Here is a 22386-nt window from a genome sequence, read left to right as displayed (position 1 = left end):
AAAGACACTTGAAAATCACGGCAACTGGCCCCTTCCCAAGAAGATCAACAAGAACAGCCAGATAAGATCAAGTTTACTGATCAATGAGAACTGCAAAACTCCAGTGCTAGGGGAATAGAGCACATAGGAATCATGGCTTTTCCCCCATGACTTTTTAGCCCTTCAACCTTAATTTTTTAAATTTTCTTTCCTTTTTTCTCTTTTTGACTTTTTTTTCTTTCCTTTTTCCACTAATTTTGTATCACTTCCTTTTTAAAAATCTTTTTAAATTTTCATTTTGAATAGTCATATTCTATCTCTTCATTGTATTTAACCTTATTTTTTGTATGTATATAAGTTTTTCATTCTTTAAAATTTTGGGATGCCGTTTCTTCTAACAGACCAAAACATATCCTAAATCTAGTATATGGCTCAGTTCTATTCATCTACCTGATCACATTCTTTCTCTCTCTCTTTTTTTCTTCTTTTCTTTTTTCAACCAACTTCTTATCAGTTCATTTTTTAAAATCTTTTTAAAGATTTTATTTATTTATTTGACAGACGGAGATTACAAGTAGGCAGAGAGGCAGGCGGGGGGAGGGGGAGAAGCAGTTTCCCCACTCAGCAGATCAGCAGAGAGCCCGATGCAAGGATCTATTCCAGACCCTGAGATCATGACCTGAGCCGAAGGCAGAGGCTTAATCCACTGAGCCACCCAGGTGCCCTTAAAATCTTTTTTAATTTTCATTTTTAAATTCATGTTCCATCCCTTCATTGTATAAGTTTTTCTTTCTTTACAATTTGGGGAGGCAGTTTCTTCTAGCAGACCAAAAACACACAAAATCTAGTGTATGGCTCTGTTCTAGTCACCAACCTGATCATATTCTTTTTTTTTTTTTTTCCATTTTCCCCTGGTTTTGGGTATTTTCTGATTTGTTTAGTGTATATTTTTCTGGCGTCTTTGTTACCTTTTAGCATTTTGCTCTCTCATTCATCTATTCTTCTCTGGACAAAGTAACAAAATGGAAAAACTCACCTCAAAAAAAAGAACAAGAGGCAGTACTGACTACCAGGGAGCTAATCGATATGGACATTAGGAAGATGTCAGAACTAGAGTTCAGAATAACAATTTTAAAGATACTAGCTGGGCTTGAAAAAGGCATAGAAGATACTAGAGAATCCCTTCCTGGAGAAAAAAAATCTAACCAAGTCGAAATCAAAAAGGCTATTAATGAGGTGCAAGCAAAAATGGAGGCTCTAACTGCCTAACTCAAAAATGAAGCAGGGAGAGGATTAGTGATAAAGACCAAATGATGGAGAATAAAGAAGCTGAGAAAAAGAGAGATAAACAACTACGGGATCACAAAGGGGAGAATTCAAGAGATAAATGACAGATTAAAAAAAGATCTTTTTCTTCTGGGTAATTGGAATCCCAGAAGAAGAAGAAAGGGGGGGCAGAAGATATATTGGAACAAATTATAGCAGAGAACTTCCCTCATTTGGGGAAGGAACTAGGCACCAAAATCCAGGAGACACAGAGAACCTGCCTCAAAATCAATAAGAATAGGTCAACACCCTGACATCTAATAGTAAAACTTACAAAACTCAGAGAAAAAGAGAAAATCCTGAAAGCAGCTTGGGACAAGAGATCTGTAACCTACACTGGTAGAAACATTAGATTGGCAGTAGACCTATCCACAGAGATCTGACAGGCCAGAAAAGACTGGCATGATACATTCAGAGCACTAAATGAGAAAAATATGCAGCCAAGAATATTTTATTCAAGTAGGCTGGCACTGAAAATAGGAGAGATAAAAAGCTTCCAGGACAAACACAAACTAAAAGAATTTGCAAACACCAAACCAGCCCTAAGGAAATATTGAAAGGGGTCCTCTAAGCAGAGAGTCTAAAAGAAACATAGACCAGAAAGGAGTGCAGTCAGTAACAGTCACCTTACAGACAATATAAAGGAACTAAATTCATATCTTTCAATAGTTACTATGAATGTAAATGGGCTAAATGCCCCAATCAAAAGACACAGCATATTGGATTGGATAAAAAAGCAAGATCCATCAATATGCTGTCTGCAAGAAACTCATTTTAGGCCCAAAGACATCTTCAGATTTAAGGTGAGGGGTTGGAAGTCCATTTACCATGCTAATGATGCTAATGAACATCAAAAGAAAGCTGGTGTGGCAATCCTTATATCAGACAAATTAGATTTTAAACCAAAGACTGAAATAAGAGATGAGAAAGGACACTATATCATACTTAAAAGGTCTATCCAAGAAGATCTGACAATTTTAAGTATCTATGCCCCTAACATGGGAACAGCCAATTATATAAACCAATTAATAAAAAGGTCAAAGAAACACATCAACAATAATACAATAACAGTAGGGGACTTTAACACCCCCCTCATTGAAATGGAGAGATCATCTAAGCAAAAGATCAACAAGGAAAGAAGGAATTTAAATGACACACTTGACCAGATGGACTGCACAGATATATACAGAACATTCCATCCCAAAACAACAGAATACACATTCTTCTCAAGTGCACATGGAACATTCTCCAGAATAGATCACATCCTGGGTCACAAATCAGGTCTCAACTGGTACCAAAAGATTGGGATCATTCTCTGCATATTTCAGACCACAACGCTTTGAAACTTGAACTCAATCACAAGAGGAAAGTTGGAAAGAACTCAAATACATGGAGGCTAAAGAGCAACCTACTAAAGAATGAATGGGTCAACCAGGAAATTAAAGAAGAATTTAAAAATTCATGGAAACAAATGAAAATGAAAACACAACTCTTCAAAATCTTTGGGATGCAACATAGGCAGTCCTAAGAGGGCAGTATGTAGCAATACAAACCTTTCTCAAGAAATAAGAAAGGTTAGGGAGCCTGGGTGCTCAGTGGGTTAAGCCTCTGCCTTCGGCTCAGGTCATGGTCTCAGGGTCCTAGGATCGAGCCCCACACTGGGCTCTCTGCTCAGCGGGAAGCTTGCTTCTCCCTCTCTCTCTCTCTGCCTACTTGTGATCTCTGTCTGTCAAATAATTAAATAAAATCTTAAAAAAAAAAATAAGGAAGGTCTCAAATGCACAACCTAACGCTGCACCTAATATAACCCTAGATCTAAAGGAGCTGGAGAAAGAAGAGCAAATAAAGCCCAAACCCAGGAAGAGAAGAGAAATAATAAAGAACAGAGCAGAAATCTATGAAATAAAAATCAAAAGAAGAGTAGAACAGATCACTGAAACCAGGAGTTGGTTCTTTGAAATAATAAGATTGATAAATCCCTGGCCAGACTTAGCAAAAAGAGAAGTGAAGGGACCCAAATTAAAAAAAAAAAAAATCATGAGTGAATGGGGTACCTGGGTGGCTCAGTGCATTAAGCCTCTGCCTTCGGCTCAGGTCATGGTCTCAGGGTCCTGGGATCGAGCCCCGCATTGGGCTCTCTGCTCAGCAGGGAGCCTGCTTCCCCTCTCTCTCTGCCTACCTCTCTGCCTACTTGTGATCTTTTTCAAATAAATAAGCAAAATCTTTTAAAAAATAAATTAAAAAATCATTAGTGAAAGAGGAGTGATCACTACCAACACCAAAGAAATACAAACAATTATAAGAACATATTATGAGCAACGACATGCTCGAAGAAATGGAGACATTCCTAGAGACTATAAACTACCAAAACTGAACCAGGAAAAAATACAAAACTTGAACAGACGCATAACCAGCAAGGAAATTGAAGCAGTCATCAAAAATCTCCCAAAAAACAAGAGCCCAGGGCCAGATGGCTTCCCAGGGGAATTCTACCAAGCATTTAAAGAAAGGTTAATATCTGTTCTTCTGAAACTGTTCCAAAAAATAGAAATGGAAGGAAAACTTCCAAACTCATTTTATGAGGCCAGCATTACCTTGATCCCAAAACCAGACAAAGACCCCACCAAAAAGGGGAATGACAGACCAATACCCTGACGAACATGGATGTAAAAATTTTCACCAAAGTCCTAGCCAGTAGGATCCAACAGTACATTAAAAAGATTTATTCCTGGGATGCAAGGTTGGTTCAACATTTGCAAATCAATCAATGTGACACATTACATTAATAAAAGAAAGGACAACAACCATGTGATCCTCTCAATAGATGCAGAAAAAAACATCTGACAAAGTACAGCATCCTTTCCTGATCAAAACTCTTCACAGTCTAGGGATAGAAGGAACATACCTCAATATCATAAAAGCCATCTATGAAAAACCCACAGTGAATATCATTCTCAATGGGGAAAAACTGAGAGCTTTCCCCTAAGATCAGGAACACAGAAGGGATGTCCACTACCACCACTGCTGTTCAACATAGTACTAGAAGTCTTAGCCTCAGCAATCAGACAACAAAAAGAAATAAAAGGCATCTGAATCAGCAAAGAAGTCAAAGTCTCACTCTTTGCAGATGATATGATACTTTATGTGGAAAACCCAAAAGACTCCACCTCAAAACTGCTAGAACTCACACAGGAATTCAGTGAAGTGGCAGAATATAAAATCAATGCACAGAAATCAGTTGCATTTCTATACATCAACAATGAGACAGAAGAAAGAAATTAAGAAGTTGATCCCATTTACAATTACACCCAAAACCATAAGATGCCTAGGAATAAACTTAACCAAAGGGACAAACAATCTATATTCAGAAAACTATAGAATACTCATGAAAGAAACTGAGGAAGACACAAAGAAATCGAAAAATATACCATGCTCATGGATTGGAAGAACAAATATTGGGGAAATGTCTATGCTACCTAGAGTAATCTAACATTTACTGCAATCCCTATCAAAATATCATCAGCTTTGGGGCACCTGGGTGGCTCAGTGGGTTAAGCCGCTGCCTTCGGCTCGGGTCATGATCTCAGGGTCCTGGGATCGAGCCCCGCATCGGGCTCTCTGCTCGGCAGGGAGTCTGCTTCCCTTCCTCTCTCTCTGCCTGCCTCTCTGCCTGCTTGTGATTTCTGTCTGTCAAATAAATAAATAAAATCTTTAAAAAAAAAAATATCATCAGCTTTTTCCCTAGCTCAAATAATCCTAAAATTTATATGGAGCCAGAAAAGCCCCTGAATAGCCAGGGGAATACTGAAAAAGAAAACCAAAGCTGGCGGCATCACAATTCCAGACTTCAAGCCCTATTACAAAGCTGTCATCATCAAGACAGTATGGTACTGGCACAAGAACAGACACTCAGATCAATGGAACAGAATAGAGAGCCCAGAAATGGACCCTCAACTCTATGGTCAACGAATCATCGATGAAACAGGAAAGAATGACGATTGGAAAAAAGTCTCTTCAACAAATTGTGTTGGGAAAATTGGACAGCCACATGGCAGAAGAATGAAACTGGACCATTTCCTTACAGCATACACAAAAATAGACAAAATGAATGAAAGACCTAAATGTGAGACAGGAATCCATCAAAAAATTTTTTTAAGATTTTATTTATTTATTTGACAGACAGAAATCACAAGTAGGCAGAGAGGCAGGCAGAGAGAGAGAGAGAGAGAGAGAGGAAGGGAAGCAGGCTCCCTGCTGAGCAGAGAGCCTGATGCGGGGCTCGATCCCAGGACCCTGGGATCATGACCTGAGCTGAACGCAGAAGCTTTAACCCACTGAGCCCCCCAGGCACCCCATCCATCAAAATTCTTGAGGAGAACACACCCAACAACCTCTTTGAACTCAGCCTCAGCAACTTCTTTAAGATTCTTTTTTTATTTACTTGTCAGATAGAGCGCACAAGCAGGGGGAGTGGCAGGCAGAGGGAGAAGCAAGCTTAATACACTGCAGTATAGTATAAAAATGACTTTTATATGCACTGGGAAACCAAAGAGTTCATTTGACTCACTTTATTGCAAGATTCACTTGATTGAAGTGGTGGGGAAATAAATCTCAACATCTCCGGGGTACGACTGCATCTCTTCTTAAAGAGGTAATACTAAAATATAGGTGTAGTGAGTGATAGGAACCTGAGATTTACTTCAAAATAACTGGAGTGGGGGTAGATGAAGAGGAGACAAAGACAAAATTGGCCCTCAATTAATTACTGTTGAAGTTGAATAATAGTGCTTAGAAGTACATTATATCTTGTGTTACGAACCGTATGTTTGTGCCTCCCTGAAATTCTTATATTGAAACCCTAACTCCTAAGGCCATAGTATTAGGAGGTAGGACCTTTGGGAGGTAGTTAGGTTTAGAGAAAATCATGAGAGTAGAACCCCCACTTTGGATTTGTGCCCTTAAAGCATGGAAGAGACACCAGTTTCCTCTCTCTCCCATGAGAGGATACAGCAAAAAAGAAGAGTCTGCAAGCCAGTAAGAGGGCTCTCACCAGAACTGGACCATCCTGGCACCCGGATCTCAGTCTTCCCAGCCTCCAGAACTGTGAGAAATCTATCTCTGTTGTTTAAGCCACCCAGTCAAGGTACTTCGTGATAGCCACACATATGTATGGCATTTGTGGTCTGCAGACCTGAGTGTCCCAGGGAACCTTTTCTAGAAATGCCGAGTCTCAGGCCCCACTGCAGATCTACTGAGTCAGAATCTGCAGTTTAACAAGCTCCCCAGGTGAATCACAGAAACACTAAAGCTTGAGAAGCACCAAATTAAACGATTCTTTCTGCTTTTGTGCATGCTTGCAATTTCTGCTACAAAAACAAAGAAATTATGAAAATAAAATTGATATGTATAGGAATATTACATCAAAGATGCTCTTTAAATATCAGTTGGGGTGAGTTGGTTGCTGCCCAGATGGCAAATATTTCTAATTTTTTACCAATCATAATTATATCTTAAGTGCCATGTATTATAATTAAAAGTATGGCACATATCAACATATTTAATCTTTGCCCAAAAAAGCCACTACAGTAACCATTGTTACAGTTTTCAGATGAATAAATCAAAGTTCAAAGAGGTCAAATGACTCATCTAAGATCCCAGAGCTCTTAAGTGGAAAAACCAGACTCCAAACCTGGACCTCTAACTCCAAAACCCATCCTCTCTCCACCGTTACACCATAATGCTGGGAATTAAAATGTGGCCTAGGCATTTGTGGTTTATTTTTATATAATTTGGTCTGGGTTTTAGTCTTTTATATGTCTCTAAAAGAAGTTTCTTCTTATAACAGGGCCTGTTAGGCTGTGCTGACTTTTACTGCCCGCTCTGAGCTCTCCTGACCTTCTGCTGGGAAAACAATGCAGCTCTGGCTTTTAAATCTGACTTTATTCAGAAGAAAATTATCTCAGCCCTTGGATTTATCTCATTCATAGGATCCTGAAACTTCAGCACTAAAATGATTGAAGCATGAGAAAGGTTATCAGTGGTTCATGAATTTGTTTGTACATTGAAATCACCTAGGGAGGGATGCCTGGGTGGCTCACTCAGTTAAGCATCTGCCTTCGGTCTGGGTCATGATCTCCGGGTCCTGGGATCGAAACCAGCATCAGGCTCCCTGCTCAGCAGGAAGCTGCTTCTCCCTCTCTCTCTCTGCTGCTTCCCTCTGCTCATGCTTTCTCTCTCTCAAACAAACAAATAAAAATCTAAAAAAAAAAAATTTTTTTTTAAATGACTTGGGGAACTTTTAAAATTCCCAGTGGCTGGGTCAAACACCAGGCCAATTCAACTAGAATCTGTGAGGGATGGACCCAGGCATGGGGTCCCTCGGCAATCTCAATATGTAGTCTAGTTGAGAACCCATGACCTAGCAATTCAGAGCAAGGTTCTTATTTTACAGGACTAACTTTCCAACATGAATATAAAAACTTACACATCAAATTTCAACCACATATTCTGCATCACTCCCAAAATTCTGGCAAGTAGACTGTAAAGCAAAGACTGAGTAAACTTTGCCACAAGACCGCCTTATATAGCTGAGCCATTTCCAGTGATCACGATATACATGCAAACTGCAATTTAGAAGACCCTGGTCAGCAGGCCTCCGGGCCAAGATTGGACTCCATATCAACATATCCATTCCAGCTGGAGAAACTGGATCTACAAAAGGAATTCTGAAGAAAGACCTGCCAAGCCCATTTATTCAGTTTATGAAATTCTTTTGACCCCTCCCATGGCTGTCCTTCGTACCAGACCACCCATGTGCAGAACGCATCTCACAGTAAGCCTTCCCAGAGACTGGAATCAAGCCACAGCTGCAACAAGAGTACTAAAACCTAATATAATCCCGAGTCCCCTGCAAATCACAGGTACCATTTAGGACCCCAATAGCCTGAAGGGGAACCCCTAAGTTTTCACTGCTCTGAGAAGTAGCTTGGAAAAAGAAGTGGCATCCATCACTAAGAGATGCCCACAAGGAAGTATTCTTGGAGAACTATGTGGATGTGCAAGGTGAATAATGCTAGGACTGTGTGAACTAGGAAACCACAGAGAGAATCCTGCTTATAGGATTCTGGGTCTTCCTTACCTTGCTTGCAATGGTGGTTTGCTGGTGCCTACCAGGAAGTTCTTCCTTCCCTCCCATTCTCCTTCTCCATCATACAGTGGTGATGAACAGGTAGAATCCCTAGAAAGGCATTTTCATGGCCCAATGAATGCACAGACATGAATATGGGGACCTGTCTGTACTAAGAAGGAAGAATACAATGAGGAAAGCAGCCCCTCTATAACAATACACTACAAAATATCATGCAAGCAAAATCTCAGTCATCCAAAATAGTTTTAATATTTTATTCACCCACAAAATACTGAAATGCTTTTGTAAAGACTCAAAGTATTTTATTGGACAAATAACCATGACGTCTTTCAAATAAATGTTATTACTCTCTCAAGAAGCCTTTTAAAAAAAGCAAGATTTATTACTTTGGAAAAATTGAAACATCTACAAGAGTGGACAGAAAGTATAATGATGGGAGTCTACTGGGAGGGAGCCAAGGCCAGGTCACCTTCACGGGTCCAGGAATGATTATACATTATAAAACAGGTGTTTATACTTTTTATACTTTCACAACAGTTGACCACCAGCTGACTGCATAGGATCTCAAACTTTCTGCTAGAGTAGTCCCTATATCCCCACATTTCCCCTAAAACAAACAACCCACATTTATTAATGATACATACAGCAAGCACAAATCTCAGTTCACATATTCGTATTTCAAGAAGTGAAACTTTATTCCAAAGAAGACATCCACATGGCTAGCAGGTATATAAAAAGGTTTCAATATCACTAATTATCAGGGAAATGCAAATCGAAACTACAATTACATATCACTTCACATCTGTTAGGATAGCTATTATCAAAAAGTCAAGAAATAACAAATGCTTGTGAGGATGTGAACAAAAGAGAAAGCTTGTTTACTTTTAGTGGGAATATAAATTGGTACAGCCATTATAGAAAAGCATGGAAATTCCTTTAAAAACTAAAAATAGGGGGCGCCTGGGTGACTCGGTGGGTTAAGCCTCTGCCTTCAGCTCAAGTCATGATCTCAGGGTCCTGGGATGAAGCCCTGCATCGGGCTCTCTGCTCAGCGGGGAGCCGGCTTCCCCCCTCTCTCTCTCTGCCTGCCTCTCTGCCTACTTGTGACTTCTCTCTCTCTGTCAAATAAATAAATAAAATATTTTTTAAAAACCCTAAAAATAGAACTACCATATGATCCAACAATCCTACCTCTAGGTGTATATCCAAATAATTCAAATCAGAATCTTGAAGAAGTATCTGCACTCCCAGGTTCATTGTGGCGTTACAATAAGCAAGATACGGCAACAACCTAAGTGTGTGTCAACTGATGCATAGATAAAGAAAATGTGAGATATATATGTACATATATAAATGTTTACAAAATGCATAACGGAATATTAATCACGCATTGAAAAAGGAAACCCTTCCATTTTCAACAATACGGATAAATTTGGCACACTTTATGCTCAGTTTATTTATGAAATAAACCAGAAACAGAAAGACCAGTACTGTATGACCTCATTCCCATGTGAATCTAGGAAGTACAATTCACAGAAGCAGAGAGTATATTGGTGGCTGCCAGGGGCTAGGGGGAGGGGAAAATAGGGAGGTGTTGGTCAAAGGGTATAGACTGGATTGTAAGATGAAAAAATTCTGGGGATCTAAGGTACAGCATGCAGACTACATTTACTAATACTATAGTGTACACTTGAAATTTTCTGAGAGTAAATCTTAACTGTTCTCACCAAAAAATAATAATAATAAAACAATAATGAGGAACCTATGTGAGGTGATGGATGTAGTCGTTAATTTATTATAGTAATCATTTCACAATGTATACTCTAAGGGCCTGTTTAGCCAGAGCGGCTCCATCTGGTTAAACAGTGATTTTGTTGTTTATGCAGTAAAACTTAATCTGACCCTGACCCCCCTCAGGGAACTTACTTAAAAGCAAGTCCGGGAAACCAGTCCCAGGTAACAAAGCCCAAATACAAGGGTGGGTCAGGCCAGGTGGAGGCATCCAATCAGTGGAGTGCACATACTATCTCCCTAGCTACCAAGGAGCGTGAGTCCCGCCTTTTGGGCACCAATTCTGACCAAGGTGATAGGCTAGTTCAAATATCTATAGGGTGAATTGTAATTCAATTGGTCACTTATGTGTGACCTAGCATGACTGTGCAGCTTTCTCTGTGCATTACAATCTCATTGACCACCTATGTTGGCCAGGCCCAACCACATGGCCTTTGCCCTTAAAAGCTAGTCTGTAAGGCAGAGAGAGGTCACCTCTTTGCAAGACCGGTCCCGGCCGGTCAGTTTGGTTCTTGATGCTTGGCGTGAAATAAAGCTTTGCTTGACCTTCGCTTTGTATCAGTCTCGCTCCTTTAATCACGGACCCATTATTGGGGGACCTTTCATATACATGTATCAGATCATCCCATTGTACACCTTAAATATATACAATTTTTAGTTGTCCATTATGCCTCAGTTAAGCTTGATGGGAAAAAAGAAGTTAAACTTTATTTTTTCCTGTACCTTCACTTCTGTTATTTCTGTAGTATGGCGAAAACCAATCTCACTCATTTGGGGATCCTGCCTCTTTCATCTGTGTGGCTTCTAAGTGTTAGCATCACTGAAGCGTGCTTCTCCCCAGCTGGTCTTCAGGCCCTGTTCCAAGCTTTGCTATCACATCTTCCTTTGATCCCAATCATGTGACTTTGAGCTCAGCTCTCTTCCAGCTACTTCTGTGCCCCTGTTAGGTGTGTGGGATCATTCGGCAATGCTAGGCAGAGTCACAGGACTTCAGGCTGCGGTCTGAAGCCCTGCCTGCCTGGCTTCTCCCTGCTTTAGCACCACCTGGGGGAATTGCTCAAATGCCAAGTGCTGGGCCCCACTCCCAAAGCTTCTGATTCAGGGTATCTGGAGTAAGCCTTGGAGAATGTACATTTCAGGCAAGCTCCCAGGTGACGCTGATGCTGTAGGTCTGAGAACCAGGCTCTGAGAACCTGGCACGTAGATTTACCATGCAGCCCCTCTCTGGGGCTCTAACCTGGAAGGAGGTCAACCCTCTACCTTCAGATTGCCCAAACAAATCGTAAGTTCTGTTATGTACTACTATTCTAGCCCTGCAGTCAGCTAATCTTTTCTGTCAAAGTCCAGATAGTAGATGTTTTAGGCTTGTGGGTCTTAGTTTCTGTTGCAACTACTTAATTCTGACACTAGAGTACAAAAGCAGATATAAACAATATGTAAGTAAATGATTATGCATATGAAAGAGTGATTGTTCCAGTAAAACTTTATGGAAACTGAAATTGGATTTTCATATGATTTTTCATTGTAATTTCATATAATTTTTTTTCTCATTTTAACTTGTTCCATCATTTAAAGATGTTCACAGTTTACACATTGTTTACAAAACAATCAGTAGACTGGAATTAGCCCATGGGAAGGATTTGGACTATGGATCAGAATTTGCTGACCTGGGGGCGCCTGGGTGGCTCAGTGGGTTAAGCCGCTGCCTTCGGCTCAGGTCATGGTCTCGGAGTCCTGGGATCGAGCCCCGCATCGGGCTCTCTGCTCGGCAGGGAGCCTGCTTCCCCCTCTCTCTGCCTGCCTCTCTGCCTGCTTGTGATCTCTCTGTCAAATAAATAAATAAAATCTTTAAAAAAAAAAAATAAATAAATAAAAGAATTTGCTGACCTGTACCCTAGATTATCACTTCTGCATAACCTTTTCCAAATTTGAAGTCTGGCTTTTTGGGGGATGGAACTTGGTAATTAGTTACAAATACATGCGATGTCTCCACATCAGCTTAAGACAAGAAATAAAGAGAATTCTTATATATTTTAACTGTTGAGTGAATGTATCTCAAATTGTGACGGTGAAGTCCTCATTTATTTCAAACATGATTATTATAGTTGAGATGAGGGTTTGAGAAAATCATGAAGCCGGTAAAGAAGAGTAATTGATCATGGTCCGTATTCTGCAGTTTGATGCTTTATACTGATAAATGAATTAAAATCTCTAGCTTCTCCAAACAATTTAGCTATTTGAAAAAGTAGTTTAAAATGTTTCATAAATCAGCTTGATGGTTTAGCAAAAACAGGATAGCAGATGCCAGTAACAAATGAATGTCTTTCATTTTAGACAAGTGATTCTCAACTCTGGCTGCATGTTAGAATCATCTGGAAAGCTTTTAAAACTCCCAGTGCCCAGACTGCACCTCTACCAGTTAAATCAGAATCTCTGAGGAATGAGAATTCCATAGGTGATTATAATTTGTATCCGTGATTGAGAACCACCACTGTAGTATAATATTCAGAATTTCTGCTCTTTGTCCAGATGCACTGTCTCATATCCAATGCCAAATGACACAATTTGCAACACTTGCATAATCCTATGTAGCTTAACTCCAGAGTACATTCAGATGCTTTGAGTATAGACACCTGGCCTTGAACCTGTGTGCCAGGGCCAGGTGAATTCCAGGTTGGCTTCTGGATCCTGTGTCTGTAACCTTGGCAACAAAGAATTTTGCAGGTTCAAATCAATTTTGAGAAATAGGGACACCTGGGTGGCTCTGTTGTTAAGCATCTGCCTTCAGCTCAGGTCACAATCCCAGGGTCTTGGGATCGAGCCCCATATCTGGCTCCCTGCTCCACTGGGAAGGCTGCTTCTCCCTCTCCCACTCCCCCTGCTTGTGTTCCCTCTTTTGCTGTCTCTGTCTGTCAAATAAATAAAATCTTGAAAAAAAAAAAATCAAAAGACTTGAACAGACACTTCACAAAAGAAAAGATATGAATAAGCACATGAAAGATTCTCGGTGTCTTTAGTCATCAGGGAAATGCATATTAAAACCATAATGAGAGGGTGCCTGGGTGGCTCAGTGGGTTAAGCCGCTGCCTTCGGCTCAGGTCATGATCTCAGGGTCCTGGGATCGAGTCCCGCATCGGGCTCTCTGCTCAGCAGGAAGCCTGCTTCCTCCTCTCTCTCTCTCTGCCTGCCTCTCTGTCTACTTGTGATCTCTCTCTGTCAAATAAATAAATAAAATCTTTAAAAAAAAAAAAAACGTAATGAGATACAATTTCACACCCACTGACAACTCCAAAAGACTAACAATACCAAATATTGGCAAGGCTAGAGCAACTGGAACTCTCATACACTGCTGGTGGGAGCATGAAATGGCATGACTTCTTAGATAAACCGTTTAGCAGTTTCTTATAAAGTTAAATATTCACTTGTCCAATGACCCAGCAGTTCCACTCCTAGGAAATAAAAAAAAAAAAATGCCCGCTAGGAATGTTCAAGAATGTTCTTAGTAGCTTTAGTCATCATAGTTAAAAACTGCAAATAACTCCAATGTCCATCAACAGGGAAATGAATAAATGAACTGTGATACGTTCATACAATGGAATGCTACTCAACAAGAAAAAGGAACAAATGATTCATGCACACAAGAACACAGATGAATCTCAAAGTTGAGTGAAAGAAATATGACACAGAATGCATATGGTGTATTCCAATTATATGAGGCTCAAAGAGAGGCAAAACTAGGTGTGCCCGACTGGTTCAGTTGGTAGAGTGTGCAACTCTTGATCTCAGGTTTGTGAGTTTGAGCCCCGTGTGGATGTAGAGATTACTTAACAATTAAAAATCCTGGGGTGGGGCGCCTGGGTGGCTCAGTGGGTTAAGCCTCTGCCTTCAGCTCAGGTCATGATCTCAGGATCCTGGGATCGAGCCCCGCATCGGGCTCTCTGTTCAGCAGGGGGCCCGCTTCTCCCTTCTCTCTGCCTGCCTCTCTGTCTACTTGTGATCTCTCTCTCTGTCAAATAAATTAAAAAAAAAAAATCCTGGGGTGCCTGGGCAGCTAAGTTGGTTGAGCATCTGACTCTTAGCTTTGTTTTGTTTTTTAAGAGTTTATTTATTTGACAGAGAGAGAGAAGGAGAAAGAGAAAGAGCACAAGCAGGGGCAGGCGCAGCAGAGGGAGAAGCAGACTCCCCACTGAGCAAGGAGCCTGACTCGGAGCTCAATTCTAGGACTCCAGAATCATGACCTGAGCTGAAGGCAGACGCTTAACTGACTGAGCCACCCAGGTGCCCTGACTCTTAGATTTGACCCAAGTCGAGATCTCATAGGTTGTGGAATTGACACCCACTGCCCCCACCCTGGCTCCACACTCAGTGGGGAGCCTGCTCGAGAATTCTCTCCAAGCCCCTCCCCCCACTATGTGCTTGTGCTCTCTCTCTCTCTCTCTAAAATAACAAATAAGTCTTAAATAAATAATCTTAAAAATAAAATAAAGAGAGGCAAAACTAACGTATGGTAACAGAAATCAGAAAGTAGTTGTTTTCTGGGGATGGGGAGGCGAGGTGCACAAGGATTGACTGGAAAAGGGCAGAGGAATGAAAGAACTTTTTGGAGTGATAGAAATATTCTAAAACCTCATTGAGGGGTGCCTGCGTGGCTCAGTGGGTTAAAGTCTCTGCCTTCGGCTCAGGTCATGATCTCAGAGTCCTGGGATCGAGCCCCGCATCAGGCTCTCTGCTCAGCGGGGAACCTGCTTCCCCCTCTCTCTCTGCCTGCCTCTCTGCCTGCTTGTGATCTCTCTCTCTCTGTCAAATAAAGAAATAAAATCTTAAAAAAAAAACCACCACCTCATTGGATTGGTAATTAGGTGAATCAGGTGAATAGTATTGTCAAAACTATATGCTTAAGATCTACGCCTTTTATTCTATATAAATCATACTCCCATAAATTAGATATTTAAAAATCATATGAGAAGAAGGCTGGAGGATCTATGACCACATGGTTGATTCCCCTTTCCAGGAGGCTTCTTGGCTTTGGCTGAGGTGAGAATGAGCACAAGCTCCGAAGAGCACGTGACCACAACTAGTGCCCCAGTGCCTTCTCCCCCTAGGGTAAAGGCTCAGAGGTGACAAAGTGAAGGAGACTTTGGAGAACATCGAGTAGTCTTGTTTGGTAGCCCTGCGGTTCTGCTGGAGGGTGGGGTATGTGAAGGAGACTTTGGGAAACAGAAATGTTAAGGAAACCCTCGAATGCCAAGAGGAAGTGTTGGATCTTTATGTAGGCAGTCCTCTGGAGGTTCTGAATGGGGAATGCTTCTCAGATAAATGCCTTCTCTTTGAGGGTTTCACTGATCCACTTGCGATTCTTTCTTTCTTTTTTTTTTTTTAATCAAGTGGGCTCTGCGACGTGGGGCTCAGTCTCACAACCCTGAGATCATGACCTGAGCCGAAATCAAGTGTCATACTTAACTAACTGAGCCATGCAGGTGCCCCAAACCTGCGATTCTTTCTCAATGCCTTCTGGAATCCAGAGGAGTGCACAAAACCTGTTAGCAGAAGCTCCTCCTCCTGGACCCTATCAAACTCATCACCTTAGTCCTCTGTTGATGACCAGAAGCATGAAGTCAGCTGTTCGCTTTGGATTCAGACTTGTTTTATCCTTTCCTAATTCCAGGGACGTACTTTCATGGACGTTTTCCAGAATAGCTTTCTTTCCAGCCCTCACTCTTCATCTTCAGTTCACTCCTCACACTCTGCAATCTTATTTCTCATGCCACTATCCTCCTTAAAACACTCTCACACAGAACACCAATTCTAGTAGTTAGAACTCTGTATTCATTTATCTATCACCGTGGAACAAACGAGCCTAAAACTTATTTTGCGTGAAAACAGTGATAATCATGTATCATCTCTCACGTTCTTTGTGGGTCAGGACATGAGACAAGGCGCCCCCAGAATGGCTCTGCAGTGTCTCTGCTCTGCACCGTCTCTGGTCTTCACTGGGAGATCTGAAGACTGGAGGCTGGAATCATCTGAAGGCTCAGTCCCCCACATCTCGGGATAGATTCTGGCTCCCGGCTGGCACCTTAGCTGGGATTGTGGCTTACAGCTACATGTGCCATCTCTAAGTGGGTTAGGCTTCCTCAGAAGGCAGTGGGTGGGTTCCAAAGGCAAGTGTTGAGAGAGAGAAGGAGTGAAATGGAATCTGTACCTTTTTATGCCTTAGCTTCGGAAGTCCCAGAGCATCACCATGCCATCCTCCACGGGTTAAGGCAGTCACATGCCCCAGCCAGACTCCAAGGATGGGAACCCAGAACCCACCTCAGCGGGAAGGGTATCAGTCACATCGCTCACAAGCTCATGTGTGCTGGGATAAATATATTGATGCAGCCATCTCTGGAAAACACAATCCGCTGCAAACTCTCCGTTTCGAGTTACAGAAAACCGAAGACCGACTAGCTTGAACTAAGAGGAAGTTAATTGACTCGCATATGTGAAAACTCCAGGGGTAGGGGTGACTTCAAATAAGGCTTGAAAAGATCTCAAGCTCCATTACCAGAATCTGGTTCCTCTGTTCTTCATCTCTGAGCTCAGCTTCCTCCCTGCTAGCTCGCGTCTCCGACAGATTCTCCCTTCGTGGTGTCAAGATGCTACCACAGCTCAACCTACACATCATCTCTTGCTCAGTTACTGCAGGAAGAGAGAAGTCTGCTTCTCTGATGGTTCACACAAACGTCCTAGGAGCTGAGTTTCTCTGGCTCTGATTGTCCTGACTTTGCTCTTGGGTCCATCCCCGAGCAATTTGCCAACATCAAGGGCAATGTACTGTATGAACTGCCCTAGGCCTGAGTCATATAGCTGCCTCTGGAACCACAGGCAAGGTCAGCGTCACCATCACAGGTCTTCTTCAACAGAGACTGCTTCAGCTACTAGGGCAGAATTTACATCAGGGATCTGTATTTCTCACATCACAAAATGTCTGGGATCATATAGCTACTGGTGTCTGTCCCATGTTTCAATGATTCAGGGCTGGTTGGAGCTGTGATTCTCTTGATCTTCCCACTTTTTTTGAAAGATGGATGCCCCAGTTCTAGTTATCATGTCTGTCTGGATATCATGTCTCTTTTGTGCCCTATATCACATTGCCACTGCTTGCTGTCAGGTGGTTGGGAAAGTGAGGACAACTGAGAAGAGGGGTGGGGATGGTGTTAAGTTATCCAGCCCATTGCCGGCCATGTCAGCCCCTGGACATGCAGATGTGGTCATAAGAAGGGACGTCTCTTTCATAGAAAAATTGGAGTGCACTTACCATAAGAAAGCTAATGAGATGCTGAATAGCAAATGTAAGATATGACCACTATCTCAAGGTCCTTTCTTTGAATTCTGCAAAAGTCTTTTCTTTCTGTGGGAAGTATACAGGAAACCCTAGTGACCTCATACTAGTAATCGGCAAATTCCATAGTAATTTTCTTATTGGCTCTCTCTTTTGCATTTGATCATTCCTTTCATCTACAACTCATTGCTTCTTCATTAAAACTGTTTCCCGGGGAACCTGGGTGGTTCAGTGGGTTAAGCCTCTGCCTTTGGCTCAGGTCATGATCTCAGGATCCTGGGATTGAGCCCCACCTCAGGCTCTCTGCTCAGCAGGAGCCTGCTTCCCCTTCTTTCTCTGCCTGCCTCTCTGCCTACTTGTGATCGCTCTCCCTCTGTCAAATAAAGAAATAAAATCTTAAAAAACAAAACAAAAAAAAAAACTGTTTCCCTTGCAGGACACCTGGGAGGATCAGTCAGTTAAGTATTTGCCTTTGGCTCAGGTCATGATCTCAGGGTCCTGGGATCAAGTTCTCCTTGCTCAGCGGGGAGCCCGCTTCTTCTGCCTGCTGGTCCCCCTGATTGTACTCTCTCTCACTCTCTCTGACAGATGAATAAATAAAATCTTTAAGAGAGAAAAAGAAACCTGTTTCCCTTGTTTCCTTGTGACACTGACCTCTTTGGGCTGTCCTTGAACTTCTCTGACCCATGATCTGTGCATTCAAGATGCCCTTCTTCCTCCCCCTATTCCACACCCACGGACCCACCTGCAGCCAGACACTTTTCTTATTCTGTCTACTCCCTTCTCTTTGTCATGTTTCTTAATTTGACTGCGCAGTTCAGGTATTTTCATTCTTATTTCTAAAGGAAATTTAAGGTTGTTAATCTTCTTGTAAGTAGAGATTTGGCATATTCCTACGAACTTTGTTATGTAGTACTCTCCCTTTAGTAAATATCTGAATAGAGTTTGCTTTCCTTGAGTTTATTTTGTAATATGAATAATGCATATTCTGCTTTCTTTTTGTTTGCACTTGCCTGTTGTCTTTTGCTAAAGGTTGTGTTTAATGTTTCTGCTCATTCATATGTTGCACACACTTGACTTAAATATACACGCTTGACTTCCATCTAGTACACACGTGGACCCTCTTGATTCTCCATGTTTATTAGTTTAAATGCCATAGCTGCACACCCAGAGATTTCTGAACTTGTGGCCCACAACTGAAAGAAGTTTGGATGCCCTTGATATACTTTATGGCAGAGATATTGAGGGGACTAAATCAGACAGGGTTCTCTGGTTGCTAGCAAGAGAAACCAGCTCTGGCTAACTTTAAGAAATATATATGAGCTAGTTCACAGAAGAAAAGGAAAGGCTGAAGAACCAAACCCCCCATCACCTGCAGGGAAACATTCAAATTCATTAAACATGGTAGAAATATTCTTTTTTTTTTTTCTTCCCTAAGCAAAACACTGGTCTAAGCACCAGAAAATCAGTGGGGGACATAATGGACACAACTCCTGCTTTCAAGACATATATGTCTAACATGGATCTAGACCCAAGACTAGGTCTAGTCTAATGGCCTCTTTTCCTGCCGCTTTCCAATATGCTCCTTAAATACTATAGTTGGGGGCGCCTGGGTGGCTCAGTGGGTTAAAGCCTCTGCCTTCAGCTCGGGTCATGATCCTGGGGTCCTGGGATCGAGCCCCACATCGGGCTCTCTGCTCATCAGGGAGCCTGCTTCCCTTCCTCTCTCTTTGCCTGCCTCTCTGCCTACTTGTGATCTCTGTCTGCCAAATAAATAAATAAAATCTTTAAATAAATAAATAAATAAATACTACAGTTGTGCATTCCTCTGGTGCACCAGGTTCTTTCCTTAATGTTTGCACAACTTCTATTATGCTGCTCTTTCTGCCTGTGATGTTCTCTCCCTCATCTTTACCTGATGACCTTTTATCCAGTTTTCAAAAATCAAGCCAAGGGCACCTGAGTGGCTCAGTGGGTTAAGCCTCTGCCTTTGGCTCAGGTCATGATCTCAGCGTCCTGGGATCGAGTCCCGCATCGGGCTCTCTGCTTAGCAGAGAGCCTGCTTCCCCCTCTTTCTCTGCCTGCCTTTCTGCCTACTTGTGATTTCTCTCTCTGTATGCCAAATAAATAAATAAAATCTTTTTTAAAAAATCAAGCCAAATGTCGTCACCATTATGGGGTCAATAAATGACTCCCACTCTTTCCTTGCTCAGTTGAGAACTATTTCATATGTAGACAGAGGAATTGGCTGATTGAGATAAAACTGTCATTTTTATCATTAACAAAGTCTGGGTTGGAGGGACACCTGGGTGGCTCTGTTGGTTAAGTGTCTGCCTTTGGCTCAAGTCATTATCCCAGGGTCCTGAGATCGGGTCCCACATTGGGTCCCTTGCTCTGTAGGGAGCCTACTTCTCCCTCTCCCTCCACTTCTCCCTCTTCTTCTGCTGCCACTCCCCCAGGCACCCAGTGATTCTCCTCTCATGGTAGTCACTCCTTCCCACAATGAATAAGTTGAACTGTATAACCTATAGGATATTATGGTAATGATGTAGGGTGACTTCCAAGAAGAGATCATAAAAGACAGTGTGGCTTCTTCCTTGCTCTTCCTTGGATTGCTTGCTCTGGAGGAAGCCAGCAGCCATGTTGTAAGGGTACCCAAGCAGCACTATGGAGAGGTCCACATGGCAAGAAATTAAAGCTTCCTGAGCAGCTCTGTGAGGGAGTCCAGTGTAAGGCCAGCATCTTTTTAAAATTTTTTTAAAGATTTTATTTGACAGAGAGAGATCACAAGTAGGCAGAGAAGCAGGTGAGAGAGATAAGGGGGAAAGCAGGCTCCCTGCTGAGCAGAGAGCCTGATGCAGGACTTGATCCCAGGACCCTGAGATCATGACCTGAGCTGAAGACAGAGGCTTAACCCACTGAGCCACCCAGATGCCCCTAAGACCAGCATCTTAACTGCAAGCTCATGAGAGACCCTTTGCCAACCAATAGCTCATGCTTTGCAAACTGTCTGGTTACTTAGCTGCCTCTGTGTTGGATTCTGAGCTCCTAGAACACTGAAACTTGGACTTGCTCATTTAAGTCTGTCCTTATCACAGCAGGACGACTAAAGGCTCAGTGAAAGTGTGTTGGATGTACAATGGTTGCCCTCTAATCATGAATGAATGAGGAGAGGGAGATATTCCCAGGGTCCTTTAAGTCAAAAGGCACAGACTTCATCTACAGGTGTTTCTGAGAAAAGTAGACCTAGGTCTCACAATAGCAACATGCAAGAGACTACTTTCACATGGACTAGGAAAGACTGCCAAACCCTCAAAACAATGGGCTGGGGGCATTGTCTGGTATTTCACTGATATACATCCATTTGTGCCCCCATCTCCATGCTCCAGACTTCTATCATAGGGCTCATCCACCCACCCCAGTCTAAATTGTATAAACTTGGGTGCCTGGGTGGCTCAGTGGGTTAAGCACCTGTCTTCAGTTCAGGTCATAATCCCGGGGCCGTGTGCTTGAGTCCCACATCAGGCTTCCTACCCAGTGAAGAGCCTGTTTCTCCCTCTCCCTCTGCCCCTCTTCCCTGCTCGCGCGCTCGCTCGCACGCACACACTCTATTTCTATCTCAAATAAATAAATAAAATATTTTTAAAAATAAATTATATAAGCACTTTTCTGGGGTGTTTGACAAGGAATGAAGGATTTCTGTAGTTTCTCAGTAATTACTCTTTAAATATTAATAATTGAATTAAGGACAAAAAAGGGAACACTAAATGTAAGTATTTACTAATACTCTGCCCTCTCTCTTTACCCTCAAAGCAGGAGCATAACAGAAGCTGAGAGCAGGCCAGACTGCTTTCCAGGAGAAGGAATGGGAGTAGGAAAGGGGAGGAGGTAAAGAGGTAGAAGCTGGTGATGGGGAGAGATAGAGGAGATGAAATGAACTGTCACCCTGAAGAGTGGAGCTGTGAGGAGAGAGCTTAGCAATGAGAATTTTCATGAAATAATCGTATGTTTTGTGATGAAATTCCCAACTTGTTTCCAAGAGCATTCAGTGAAGATTTCATAGAGTCCCATTTGTATTTCTCCTAGATGAACCAATGATCTAATTTTGCCCTCAAAGTGGCAAGATACATTTCAGTTAACTAATAATTTTATTTCTACAACTAGTAGCAACACATTTTTAAAAAAATATTTTATTTATTTATTTGATGTGGGGCAGGAGGGATATGGAGGCACGTGTGGAGAGAGCACACAAGCCCAGGGAGGGGCAAATGGAGAGGGAGAAGCAGACTCCCCTGTAAGCACAGAGCCTGACCTGGGGCTCAATCCCAGGACCCTGAGATCATGACCTGAGCCGAAGGCAGACATTTAATCAGCTGAGCCACCCAGGATCCCCTCTCTGAAAATTTTTAAATATAAATCTTTAGGGTTACTAGCTTGTGGCCTATCTCTACTAAAATGGGCCAAATAAGAAAAGATAAAATTAATGTCATTTGGGAGTTCCTGGGTGGCTCAGTGGGTTAAAACCTCTGCCTTAGGCTCAGGTCATGATCCCAGGGTTCTGGGATCAAGTATCCCATCGGGCTCTCTGCTCATCAGGGAGCCTGCTTCTCTATCTCTCTCTGTCTGCCTCTCTGCCTAGTTGTGATCTCCGTCTGTCAAATAAGTAGATAAAATCTTAAAAAAAAAAATTAATGTCATTTGGTCAGAAAAGTTTAAGCTACTTGGCTCTTGATGGGGGGAGGGGAAGGAAACCAGAGCAAGGACAGGGTTTGTTGCAAAGCTTTTGTAAAAACTTGGTTTCTTTATTACCCAGTTTATA

This window comes from Lontra canadensis, unplaced genomic scaffold (assembly GCF_010015895.1).
Source record: "Lontra canadensis isolate GAN:19392208 unplaced genomic scaffold, GSC_riverotter_1.0 scaffold19, whole genome shotgun sequence".
In the NCBI taxonomy this organism is placed as follows: Eukaryota; Metazoa; Chordata; class Mammalia; order Carnivora; family Mustelidae; genus Lontra; species Lontra canadensis.
The sequence above is the reverse complement of the archived record's forward strand: the minus strand, read 5'-3'. Positions refer to the sequence as shown.